Source organism: Rhinolophus ferrumequinum, chromosome 10 (genome assembly GCF_004115265.2).
Source record: "Rhinolophus ferrumequinum isolate MPI-CBG mRhiFer1 chromosome 10, mRhiFer1_v1.p, whole genome shotgun sequence".
Lineage (NCBI taxonomy): Eukaryota > Metazoa > Chordata > Mammalia > Chiroptera > Rhinolophidae > Rhinolophus > Rhinolophus ferrumequinum.
Window position 1 is genome coordinate 26,445,777 of NC_046293.1, and position 14,719 is coordinate 26,460,495.

A 14,719-nucleotide genomic window follows, 5' to 3' on the forward strand; every position below is an offset into this window, starting at 1 on the left:
GTCTAGAAATAAAAAATGCTAAGTTTAGTATCATTGGTCATGATTCCTTTAATATTCTGCACCTTAAGTCCTACGTACAGCTGATCTTGAATGTCATAAAATTCTTGTCTCCATTAAATTCTGTGACGGATGTCAAGCAGGAAATTGCCAGAATATGCTAATGAAGGACTTCAGTGCTGTCTTTACAAAAAACATTGTTATTCCCCTAATATCTCAAACTAAGTCCTGTTCATATACTTTATGTCCTAGTGTAAGCTGGAACATTTCATAACAAATGTTGAAGTGAAAGCTGAATTCTCATTTGCTAGCATGCAAATAAGGACGTACTATTCTATTTCATTGTTGTGCAATGTTCTTTGTTTAACCTCTCCATAATTTGTGTTCATCAAGTTTGTCATAATTTAAAAACCTAGTACACTGAATGTACAGTGAAGGGTAAATTATTAGCTGAAGCTTGGTCATAGAGAGGATCATCATCACTATGGATTTTTGGTTTTAGTCAGATTTATGTAGAAAGAATCCAAGTTTTTCCTATTAAAGCAGTTTTTCTTGGGAATCCCAGGAAGGCCAATATTCATTCAGGGTTAGCTCCTGATAACTAACATTTAAGTATAATTTCATTATATATAAAGTCATACACACACACACACACACACACACACACACACACACACCTCATGGATGAAAAGAATTACTGTCCCATAATTTCCGAAATGGAAAATGTCTCCAGGAGGTCATCTAGGTTTAAATCCTCAGAAACTTCTAAAGAACATGTGATTTCCATTGTAGAGTCTAGACTTCCCTGTATGTGAATATTCAGTTTTATATTTCTCTACTTAATTCACTGCTGACTTTTAATATTTTTTAAGATTAATAAATGTTAAAATCAGCCCTTACCCTTGGATTTTATTCAGTTGCAGTTTTTAGAGGAGGATCTTAGAGCAGGGCTGCTAGGAAGGAAAACCCAGATTCTTTGCTTCATATGTTTCTGCTTGGACTCTTTTAAAATTACTCTCTGCCTCAGTATAATGCAGATGATAATATTATCCTGTTTGGGTAGTCTTTATGAGAAGTAAGTATACTATCTGTGCAGAGTGTTCTCAATTTGCTTGTCTGGTACAGACCAAGCAGGCATCAGGATTGTTGTGCATTTGATCCTGTGTTGTTTGATACTTCAGAGTTAACCAGGGAGAATTTCCACTTATGAGTACAATGTAGCAGTTGAAAAAAGGAAAGATTTCCTCCTGCAACAACTAGAGTAAGGGGAATAAATTGTCAAAATTATGTTTCAAATGCATCGCAGAGCTGTGTTAGGAAGGAGAACCAATGAACTAAAATCCAGGTAAGAGGGGAGTCTTTTTAGATGAAGAGATAATCTATATATTCAATGCAATCCCTATCAAATCCCAGAAGATTATTTTACAGAAACTGAAAAATATTCCTAAAATGTGTATGGAAATGCAATGCACTCAGAATAGCCAAAATAATTTTTTTAAAATAACAAAGTTGGAGTATTACAGTTCCTGATTTCAAAGGTTGCTACAAAGCTACATTAATCAAGATAGTCTAGTACTCATATAAGAATAGACCTATGTAACAATGAACCACAATTGAAGTTCAGAAATTCAAACCATCATGGTCAAATGATTTTTAAAAAGGTACCATGTTGATTAATGGGGAAATGATCTGTCTGTTTTTTTTGTTTTTTACAAGTGTTGCTGGGAAAATTGGACATCCACATACATAAATTGAATTTAGACCCTTATTTCATTCCATATGCAACAAAACTTAAATTGACCCTAGACTTAAATGGAAGAGCTAAATCAATAAAACTTTTAGAGTAAAATATAGGAGAAAAGTTTTGTATACATGGGTTACAGTGATACTCTACCAGAAGCATAATGCATAAAATTTAAAAATTAATAAACTGGATACATCAAAATAGAAAATACATATGTGAAATACATATCTGATTGTAAGAACGAAGAGCTACAGTAATTAAGTCAATCTGTGGTACTATTTTTGCTTTTGCAGATAGATCAATGGCTAGAATAGAGTGTCTAGTAATAGACTCACACATGTATGGTGAGATCGTGTTCAACAGAGGAACCAAAACAATTCAATGGGAAATACAATTCTCTTCAAAAATGATGCTGGGAAACTGAATGACAGTACAGAGAAATGAACTTCAACCCTTAGCTCACATCATACAAAAAAGCTAGTTTGAGGTGATCATGGACCTAAATATAACATATAAAAGAATAAACCTTCTGAAAAATTGATGTTTTTATAACTTTGGGTTGCTTAGCTAGGACCCACACCCCTAAACAAAAAAGAAAAAAACAGACAGATCATTTCCCCATGAAACCTTCATGAAAAGACACTATCAAGAAAATGAAAATGTTTTCCATGGAATGGGAGATATATGTATAAAATTGAGGATGATAAAATGAAGCAATTTCAATGTTCCCAAAAGTTAATCCTGCCATCAGTGCCCTGTAGGTTTAAAACCATTGATGAGACTCAAAAGCTGCTTGACTAGTACAGAAGAGGTTTTTCGTGAACATACACAACTAGAGCATCTTAACACCTCTGCTTTTGAATACGTCTTTTAAGTACAAAAATCACACCACATTATACTAATGTAGCAACAATGCATTCATATTACTTTCATCAGTATACATATATATAATACACCTATATAAACAAATGACAATCTTTTTATATATCATGTATACTAAACACTCCTTCCACTCTATTCTAAGAAAACATGCATCTCAATTTAAGGAAGGTAAGGAAAATATTTCACACACCTTTAACAAAAGAAAATATAATACATTAATAAAAAGATGCTGAATATCATTACACATAAAGAAAATGAAAATGAAAATTACAATGAAATACCACTTCAAGCCCACTAGAATGCTAAAATTGAAAAAGACTGACCATGCCAGATTTTGGAAATGATATGAAGCAACTGGAAGTTTCTGCTATGAATGCAAAATAATATAGCCACTTTGGAGAATCATTTGATAGTTTCTAATACAGGGAAACACACATATTTCCTACTATTTCACTCTTATGTGGTTAATTACCCAAGATAAGAGAAAAACATGTCCACAGCAAGACTTGCAGAAGAATGTTAATAGTAGCTTTATTCATTGGAGCCCAAAACTGGAAATAACGTAAATATACATCAAGAGGGATACAAACTAACAAATTGTGGAATATTCATAGAATGAAGTACGGCTCAGCAATAAAAGAAATTACTCAGATACACAGCAGTATGAATTAGTCTCAAAAAATTATGATGATTGAAAAAAAGCAAGACAAAAAAGAGTACGTACTCTTTATGAAAAAGTGTGATTTCATTTATATTAACTCCTAAAAGGCAAAACTAAGACAGCACAAAAGTGGTTGTCTAAAATCTAACTGCAAAAGAGCATAAAATACATTTTGGGATGACAAAATTATTCTATATCTTGATTTTGATTAATATTTCAAGGGTGTATACATTGTTAAATCTCATCAAATTATACATTAAAGTGAGAACATTTCACTACATGTAAATTGTCCTTCATTAAAGTGAGTTTAAAATTAAGTAAAATAAATAAAAATTCTAAAATGAGGGCAAATCAACCTTATTAGGCTAACAAAATCTTAGCAAGACTTCACTGATGGAAATTCTAAAGGGTGCTCTTCAAGTAGAAGGAAGCTGAGCCCAGATGGAAAGTCAGAGTTATGGAACCGGACTTACCATCTGTTGTTTTCCCCTCTGTGTTTCTGTTTTCTTCTTAAACCTGTGTTTTTATTTGTTTCTGAATGTTGGCCAAGTTGGTTCTGGTTCTGGTTTGTGCACTGCCAATATATCATTCATTTTGTGGCAGCTGTGGTTTGGTTTACAGACCCTACAGTGGTCCCAATGATTACTGCTTCCTGAAGTTCACATCCTGTATAATTTTCTCCCCTTTAGTGTGGGCAGGACCTGTGACTCACTTCTAGCCTTCAGAATATGGCAAGTATGAAGAAATTTTGCAGATAATTAATATCCCAAATTAACTCATTTTGAGTTCATCAAAAGGGAGAGTGTCCTTTGTGGGCTTGATGTAATCAGGTAAAGCTTTGAAAAGAATGGCTGGGCCTCCCCTTAGTGAGAGACTCTTACTGGCTTTCAGAAGTAAGCAGCCTGTTATGAAGTGCTTATGAAAAAGGATGCAAGAAAATGAATTCTGCCAACAATCTGAGCGAACCTGGAAGTGGATTCTCCTCCAGTCAAGGCTGCAGATGAGAATGCAGTGTAATCCAAACTTTGACAGCAGCTTGAAAACACAGCTAAACCTTCCCCAGACTCCTGACCACCCATAAAACTGTGAAATAATAAATGCATATTTGTTAGTTTTAGCCACTAAATTTGTGGTAACCCGTTACACTGCAATAGCAAATGAACACAGCGGCAATGATCAAGAATTTGATTTTGGTCTATTTGGTAGAGAACACCTATTCTCTATCTGGTGAGACATGCCACCGAATTTGGTTTGCTGCTCTTCTGTCTATTTTTCTGTGTAAGTTTAGGGTTCCTCTGGAAAGAATCATGGTGCTTTTATAGCTATATTAGTATATTTTGTGCCCTATATTCTGTGCTAAGGCTGAAGTTCTACAGTCAAAGCAGCGAGCTCTCTGTATGTCTGATTACAATTGACAAAAGCCTTCACCTATTATCATCTTAAATCTTTGCCTACCTCTGGAGAATAGTAATAAAATAGGTTCTATAGTCTCCTGTATGAAGTGGCAGTGGCAGATAGGGATGTTGTTTGGAGCTTTTGGCAGGCCCCAGTAGGTGAATCACAGGGAGGGTCCTTAGGATTACAGAGCAAAGCCCTGTCATCCTCTGCAACTAGAGAAAGAGCTCTTGGCTACTGGGCCTTATTAGAGACCAAAATCTTCACCAGGGGCCACCAAGTTACCATGTGACCAGAGTTCCCCATTATTAGTGTTATCTGACCGCCCCCCTCCCAAGCCTTAAAGCACAATTATCAAATGGAAATGGTATGTACATGACCAGACCCAAGCAGGCCCTGACGGCTCTAGTAAATGACATGAAGAAGTGGCCCAAATGCCCACGGTCCCCACGCCTACTGCACTGCCTTCGCTCTTCCAGCTGCACCTATGGCCTGATGGAGAGTTCCTTATGATCGTTTGACAGAGGAGGAGGAGACTCACGCCTGGTTTACAGATGGTTCTGCACGATATGCAGGTGGCATCCACAAGTGGACAGCTACAGCACTACAGCCCCTTTCTGGGACATCCCCAAAGGAGAGTCGTGAAGGGAAATCCTCCTCGTGGGCAGAATTTTGACAATCGAACCTGGTTGTTCACTTTGCTTGGAAGGAGAAGTGGACAGACGTGCAATTACATGCCGACTCATGGACTGTGGCCAATGGTTTGGCTGCAGTGGTTTGACTGACCAATGGTCAGGGACTTGGAAGGAACATGACTAAAATTAGTGACAAAGGAATTTGAGAAAGAGGTATGTGGACATACCTCTCTGAATGGGCAAAAATTGCAGAGACATTGGTGTCCCATGTGAATGTTCACCTAAGAGTGACTTCAGCAGATGAGAATTTTAATAAACAAGTGGATAAGACTTGTTCTGTCCCCTTTCCCCAACCACCCCTGCCATCACCCAACGGGCTCATAAACAACCTGATCAAAGTGGCAGGAAAAAAGACTATGCATAGGCTCAGCAACATGAATGTCCAAGCACAAAGGCCGATTTGGCTATGACTCCTGCTGAATGAATGCCCAACCTCCCAGTATCAGAGACCAACCCTGAGTTCCAGATATGGCACCATTCTCAGAGGTGATGAGCCAGTTCCCTGGTGGCAGGTTGATTACATGGAACTGCTTTCATCATGGAGAAGGCAAAGTTTTGTTCTTACAGGAACAGATGCTTACTCTGGACATGGATTTGCTTTCCCTGCATGCTTCTTCCAAAACTGCCACCCATGCATTTACAGAAGGCCTTATCCACCACCAAGGAACTGACTTCACAACGAGAGAAGTGTGGCAGTGGGCCCGTGCTCACTGAATTCACTGATCTTACCATGACCTCCAGAATCCTGATGTACCTGACCTAACAGAAAGGTGGAATGGCCTTTTGAAGACTCAGTTACAGCGCCATTTAGGTGGCACTGTCTTGCAGGACTAGAGCAGGATTCTCCAGAAAGATATGTATGCTCGGAACCAGCATCCAATATTCAGAGGGTGCCAAAAAAAATGTATACACATTTGAAGAAAAGAAAAAAACTGTATTAAAATTGTAATACTCAACATGTACCAATAACAAAAGATGAATACAAGTCATGTGTATACATCTTTTTGGCACCCCTGGCATGGTGCTGTTTCTCCAGTTGCCAGGATTCACAAGTGCATGAATCAAGGGGTGGAAAAGAGAGTGTCACCACTCACTCTTACCCCTAATAACCCAATAGCAAGATTTCTGTTTCCTGTTCCTACGACCTGATGTTCTGCTGGCCTGGAGATCATTTTACAAAGGGAGGAATCCTTCTACCAGGAGACGCAACAAGGATTCCATTGAACTGGAAGTTAAGACAGCCACCCAGCCACTTTGGACTCCACATATCTTTAACTCAGGACTCAAAGAAGGGAGATACTGTGCTGGCTGGGGTAATTGTTCTTGACTACCAAGGGGAAATTGGACACCATGATGGAGGTTAGAAAGAATACGTCTGGAATATAGAAATCCCTTAGGGAGTCTCTTTGTATTACCATGGCCTATGATTTATATTAGAAACAGTCTTTTGTACTTCTCCTATAAATCCTCTTCTATGGGGAAACTGAATCAGTCATAACACCAAGATCTTACAGAAAGCTTTTTAAATTTTTATTAGTGTTAACAAGAAAATGATGACAATTCCCTTCTTTTCCCAAACCGTGGTCACAGAGTAGATAAAATCATGGTCTAGTCACACTCCACTAAGGTGAAAGAAACTGGTAATGAATGTAACATGACTCATTTTTCTTGGGTGGCAGTCGGTCTATTTCTAGGTCACCACCGCAAGCTGTCATTATGGGGAAAGTTAAGGAGCAGAACTTGACCTCAAAATATAATTCAAAGAACCAAAATATAACATTTCAATCATAGGGACAGTATCCTATTCCATGACTTATTTTTTTAGTCGTTCTTTTATATTTACTCTACTTCTAATGTTAGAAATAGAGCTCTGTGCCTTAATTCTGTGATTTTAAGATCATCCATAAATAATTTGCTCAAGTAATACATGTAAAACTAAAGAACACTCCTTTTATAAACGTAGTCAGCTTGGCTTGAACTTTGCTATTTACTAAGGTAAGTTACCCATAATGATCTGTAAGAAATTACTTAGACGTTGTCCAACTTATTTGTGTAAACATTGGAAACATAAATCATTAAATGAGATTGAGATGATGATGATGATGATGATGATGATGATGATGATGATGATGGCAGCTAAATGAGAACTCTCTTTAACTGTGGGAGCCTAACCTAGTTATTTCTTCATCCAGTTTTCGGCGTGGTGGAGCTCACTGTGATAGGAGAACACTACCAATCTCCTCTTCTTTATGGACTGACTTATGCTACTTACATTATTCTCAGCATCAGGGCTACCTTGAAAGAACAACTTCACCTAAAACTTCATCAAGAGTAACTTAAAAACAAAATATTTCTCATGATTTATTTACCATCTTTCTTTTACTACATTCTAAAAATTATGGCAAAAGTGAACTGAAACAGTACTTTGCTTTTGTAGCATTTTCATATGGACATGTACACGTCCTGCATGTAAAAATACAGCATACAAACTTTCTTTCGTATTTTAATAGCATCATTAGCAAGAAAAATTCTCCCACCTGCTTATTTGCATCCCAGCTACTGTGATTAAATCTGGGTTATTTTATTATAGTAGTCAAAGTACCCCTACAATACACAAACATCTCAAAACATTACACTGAATATGTATTATGTTTTAACAAATTTATCTTTCTACGTCTATATCTTTTTTTCTATGCACAGGAACTAAGAAATTTATAGATCTAATTTGTTCTTTTTCATTTTTGTATAGTATCTTATTGTGTCAGTATGCATAATTTACTTCTTCATTTTATGATTGATGGGCATTCGTATGACTTCTCAATTTTAGCTATTAAGAACAATAGTAGCATGCACATTTTTACATGTACATCCTGGTGCACATAGACCAAAGATTCTCTAGTATAAAAAATAGGAGTACAATTAATGGGTCTTAGGATATACATCTTCACCTTAATCACATAATGCCATAACGTTACACAAAGTTGTTTGACTAAGTCCTAATCCTATGAATAGTGTATGAAAATTCCCACTGCATCATCAGACCCTTTCCAAAATTAGAAACATCAGACTAATATTTACACTTTTATATTTATACAAAGTATTATTAAACTTGTATTACACTTTAACATTTCACAATATTTTTCTCTTCTAATTTCAAATTTATCTTTAGTTGGAAAAGTTTGTGTTACTTTTTTCCCTTTATGTGTCTGTAATTTCATGTACATTTATTCACATCACATTTTTATGTTTCTTGATATTCTATTATATAGTTTTAGAAACTTTCTTCTTCATATCTCAAATATTCTCTTGTTACCAGCAAGTGTTATTATAGCAGAGATATTTCTTTTAATTCAATATTATGTCAGATCACTTTGAGAAAATATAATTACTTAAAGGCATGTTAGTTCTGTTTAACAAAACCTAAAAGGGGAGCCCACTTCATGGACTGTGTAGATGTGTGACCCACTGTACAAGGCGCTGTACACCTGAAGCTCAAGCTGAATAATATTGATTGTCAATTATAATATAACACACACACACACACACACACACACACACACACACATATACATACATGAGGTCAGACAATTAAATTCACAAACTCATCCTAAAAAAAGTACTACATACCTCATTTTTGAATATCACTACAGTCACCTATAGTGATAGCTTCCCAAAGTACACCCCTTGGGAAGCTATGCACTGACTCCAGTGCCTAGTCCACCCTTCAAAGCAATTTTGGAACTCTTCTTCTGGAATGGCCATCAGAGCTGTCACCGTATTACCCTTGTTGCCCTGAATGTCATCAAAATGTCTTGCTTCCTTTCAATATTTCCTTTAACTTCGGGTAAAGAAAGAAGTCGTTAGGGACCAGATCAGGTGAGTAGGGTGGGTGTTCCAATACAGATATTTGTTTACTTGCTAAAAACTCCCTCACAGACAGTGCCATGTGAGATAGTGCATTGTCATGATGCAAGAGCCATGAATTGTTGGTGAAAAGTTCAGGTCGTTTCGTCTGTTTCACGCAGCCTTTTCAGCACTTCCAAACAATAAACTTTTTTAACTGTTTGTCCAGTTGGTACAAATTCATAATGAGTAATCCCTCTGATATCAAAGATTGTTAGCAACATCATTGCAACAAGTTTGCAAACTCCATTGTCTTGGGATGTGGAATACAGCATAGGGAATAGAGTCAGTGGAATTGTAACACCTATATACGATGTCAGAGGGTAGTAGATTGGGGGAAAGGGGTTATCACTTTGTGAGGTGTGTAAATATCTAACTATTACATTGTTTTGTACACCTGAAACTAATTTAAAAAAGAAACAATCTGTATTTTTAAAAAATTTTACATTAAATACAATTCAAAAATTTAAAAAAAAAACCTAGAAGGACCAATGAAAAAAATGTTGAAGTTGCAAATGAACATACAACATTTTCTATTAAGGTATTGTCCCACAGAATACAAAAGTTCTTTCAAATTATGTCTATGAAGCTAAAAGTTTTGTTTCTCTCAAAGAATTGAAAACGCCGCAGTCGTCTCCAGGCGATTTGTCTTAGCTTGCTGTTTCCCAAAATTAGAATAAATGAGTGGCCTGAGGGAAAGATAGTTGAAATCACAATGAAAAGCATCATGACCTGATACTTCTGTACCTTCATGAAGCTCCAAGTTGCTAGTAGAGTGGAAATAATATAAATGGTGAAGAGGAGGAGGAAGCTTGTCACCATTTTCATGGCCCTTCTGTGAGCCTCTGTGCTAGAGTCCCTCCCTGTCAGGTTGAGCTGTAAGTTCTTGGTGTGTCTCACCAAGGACAGAAATAAAAGAAGCAAAGAGATCAGTGACAGGAGAACGGGGATAACATGGGTCAAGCTAAGAAGAAAAATTTTAAGATACAAAATTATATTTACATCTAAATGCAAAGTCATGTTTCTTTCAGATACTCCGTAGGTATTCATCCACCACTCACTAACAGTATCCTGCATTAAGAGGTTAATAGGCAATAGGAGGAAAGACCCCAGGAAAAGCCCAAGAACCCCTCTGTTCACTCTCCACTTCAGCCAGATGAAAAAGAAGTGGGAGAAATTGGCTATCTTAAGGAAGTAGAAAATGCTTAGGCAGGTGGCAAACCAGGTAGTTAAGTGATTAGTTAGTGTCCAAAGAAGAGTCATCACTGTTGTTAGGTTTCTGGTAGCATACAGATGTGGAAATAACCCCATTATAAACAAATCCAATAGTATTACCCACAGTTGAATGATTCTGGACATAGCCAAACCAGTGAGGATTAAATCAGCGGAGGAGACCTTCCCATTCTTGGCCCATTCGATGCAGTTTACCAGTCCAATGAACCCATTTCCCAGAATTCCAAAGATGAGTTCTCCTGTTGCCACAACCAGCAAGGAGACCCTCATTCCAAATGACATTTTTATAAAAATATTTCTAATGTTGAGGCTCGCTGACAGCTTTGTAGTTAAACAGTTGCAGATGGACATCCATTTATGATGCTTTCTGTAAATGTTTTCCTCGTAATTCCAGAAAGGGCAACCAAAATTCTGCTATGTGATCTAGTTTGAGCAAGCTTCACAAAAGAATAGTTCGTTCTACTTATATTGTAATTCGAGTTCTAAACCAAAAAGTTCTGTTAAGAGACACAAAGCTCCATGAATACCTATCGTATTACATACAGTTAGCTACTATATAATTTCCAGAGTAATGATATCCACTTATCCTGGAACCAGCTGCAAATTTCCATTTGTGCCATGACAGGATGAAGTCAAGTATGCAAACATGCAAATATAAGGAGATTATTTTCCACTAATTTGTACTTTCATCTTCCTGATCCATACATTTAAATGTAAATATTTTAAATTTTGAATAGAAATGGTTAGAGAAAATCTTTGTTCTTCAGTCATTATTTGTTACTCATCAATAAGATCCTTTTACCTATCAAGTATTTTTGTTGATAAACTTTTATTTATAGAAATAATTTATTGCAGTTATTTCTGGTTCAAAGAGCACAGCCATGTCCTAGAACAAATTACTAAAGATAATTAATATGTGATATTGTGGAAACTAACACAGAAGTTATAAGTGGAGTATACTGGGAATATACATGAGGCTACAAATGCTGCAATGCAGAATCAATTATGAATTTATAATGACAGGAATATTTAGCAGAAACTTGAATTATTTAGAACTTATGATGAAATAGAGAAACAAATTGATGTAAAGGTGTGTCAAATTACCAAAGTGACATGAACAAGCTATGGCACACTTCTAAACAGAGGAACTTCTTTTGGTTTGCAATAACTTATTGACTATTCCAATTGAACTGTTACTAAGTGCCCTCCAATATTCATGTCCTAAGTTAAATGTTTTCATCTTCTTTTGGGGCGATAGAGGGACTATATTTTCAGCCTCCCTTAACAGCTGTTTGTGGTAATGTGACTGAATCTGAACAATGTGTTGTGAGTGAAAATTATGTGTATCATTTACAGGTCCTTCCCCCAAAAAATGTCCCTGTGCATATTCTTCATTTATTTTTTTCTTTTCCTCTTTTTTCATTTTTTCTTTTTATTATTTTTTCTTAAAATTTTAAAGTACAATTAGAAGGTTTATGATACAAAGTCCCCTCCTACTTTTCCATTAGTTTTTGTTATATTTATGTTTTAAAAAATATTTTTATTAAAATATAGCTAACATATAATATTAACTTGCGGTGTACACCAGAGTTAGTCAACATTTACATACCTAAAGAAATGATCACCAGAATAAGTCCAGCAACCACCTGACACTGTACCACACTATCACAATATTATTGACTATATTCCCTATGCTGTATATTACATCCTCATGACTTATTTGTTTTATACCTGAAAATTTGGACCTATAATTCCCTTCACCTTTCCCCCCATTTTTTAATTTTTCAATTAGAGTTAACATTAAATATTATTTTATATTAATTTCATGTGTACAACATAGTGGTTAGACATTTTTATAATTTAAGTAATGATCTCCCAACTAGTCTACCATATTTCCCCAAAAATAAGACCTAACCGGAGAATAAACCCTAGCATGATTTTTCAGGATGACATCCCCTGAACATAAGCCCTAATGCGTCTTTTGGAGCAAAAATTAATATACGACCCGGTCTTAGTTTCAGGGAAACATGGTAGTATCCACCTGACACTATCCATAGTTCTTACCATATTGTTGACTATATTCCCTATGCTTTACTTTACATCCCCATGATTATTTTGTAACTAACAGTGTGTACTTCTTAACCCCTTTTTAATCCCTTTTTCAGGCTGTCCCCAACCCCCTCCCATCTATCACATCAGCAAATCTAGCAACCATCTGACACCAGACATAGTTATTACAATATTACTGACTATAATCCTTGTGCTATACCCTACGTCCCCATGATTACTGTGTAACAACAAATTTGTACTGCTTTATCCCTTCCCCTTTTTGCACTCACCCTCAACCCCCCTCCCATCTGGTAACTATTAATACGTTCTCTGTATCTATGAGTTTGTTTCTGTTTTGTTTGTTTAGTTTGTTCTTTAGATTCCATATGTAAGGAAAAGTACATTGTTCTGTCTTTCTCTCTTACACTACACTCAGCACAGTACCCTCCAAGTCCATCCATGCTACCAAAGATGGCAAGAATCCGTTCCCTTGAATGGCCGAACAATATTGCATTGTACATATGTACTATCTCCTCTTTATCCAATCTTCCATTGACAGACACCCAGGCTGCCTCCACATCTTGGCCATTGTAAACAGTGCTGCAATGAACATATGGATGCACATGTCCCCTCGAAGTAGCATTTGGGTTTCTTCAGATAAATACCCTAAAATGGGATTACTGGGTTCTTCTCTTTTTCTCTTGTTATAGCCTTTGTTTTAAAATCTATTTTGTCTGGTATAACTATGGCTACCCCAGCTTTTTTTGGTTTTTTTTCATTTCCATTTTCATGAAATAACTTTTTCCATCCCTTTACTTTCCATCTGCATTTTTCTTTCAATCTGAAGTGATGCTCTTGTAGGCAGCATATGTAAGTGTTTTGTTGCCTTATTCATCCAGCCCTCCTATGTCTTTTCAGTGGAGCATTTAATACATTTATATTTAAAGTAATTGTTGATAGATGTGTAGTGATTGCCATTTTATTCATAATTTTGATCTTTTTTTTCCATCTTACAGAAGTCCCTCTAACATTACTCATAAGCTGGTTAGGTGGTGATGAACTCCTTTAGCTTTTTCTTGTCTGAGAAGCTCTTTATCTGTCCTTCATTCTAAATGACAGCTTTGCTGGATAGACTAAGCTTGGTTGTAGGTCCTTGCTTTTCATCACATTGAATATTTTGTGCCAATCCCTTCTGGCCTGCAAAGTTTCTAGTGAGAAGTCAGCTGACAACCTAATAGTAGCTCCCTTGTAAGTTACTAGTTGACTTTCTCTTGCTGCATTTAGAATTTTCTCTGTCTTTAACCTTTGCCATTCTAGTTATAATGTGTCTTGGTGTAGGCCTGTTTGGGTTCATCCTGTTTGAGAATCAACATGCTTCCTGGACTTGTATGTCTGTTTCCTTCACCAGATTAGGAAAGTTTTCAGTCATTATTTCTTCAAATAGATTCTCAAACACTTGCTTTCTCTCTTCTCCTTCTGGGACCCTATGATGAAGATGTTACACTTGATGTTGTCCCACAATCTCTTAAACTATCCTCATTTTTTGGAGTTCTTTTTTCTTTTTGCTATCCCAATTTGGTGTCTTCTGCTACCTTGTCTTCCAAATCGCTGATTCAATCCTCTGCTTGATTTAGTCTGCTGGTGATTCCTTCTAGAGCTTTCTTCATTTCAGTTATTGTATTCTTCACTTCATACTGGTTCTTTTTTATGGTTTCTTTGTCCTTTTTTATGCTTGCTATCTCTCTATTGAAATTCTTACTAAGTTCCTTGAGCATCCTTATAACCATTGTTTTGAACTCTGTCTCTGGTAGACTGTTTGCCTCCATTTCGTTTAGTTCTTTTTCTGAAGTTTTCTCCTATTCTTTCATTTGGGAAGCATTTCTTTGTTTCCTCATTTTGGTTGACTCTCTGTGTTTGTTACTATGTGTTAGGTAGATCTGCTATGTCTCCCAGTCTTGGTTGGGTGGCCTTATGTCTCCCCCATTGTGGCTGGTGGGGCCCTGGCAGTCTCCCTGATCACCTGCTCTGGGTCCTCCACGAGTGTCCCTTGTGTGGGTTGTGTGTTCTCCCGTTATAGTTGAGCCTTGATTACTATTGGCACATCAGTGGGTGGTACTGATCCTCAGGTTGATTGTCTGTAGGATTTGGCCACTTCCACAG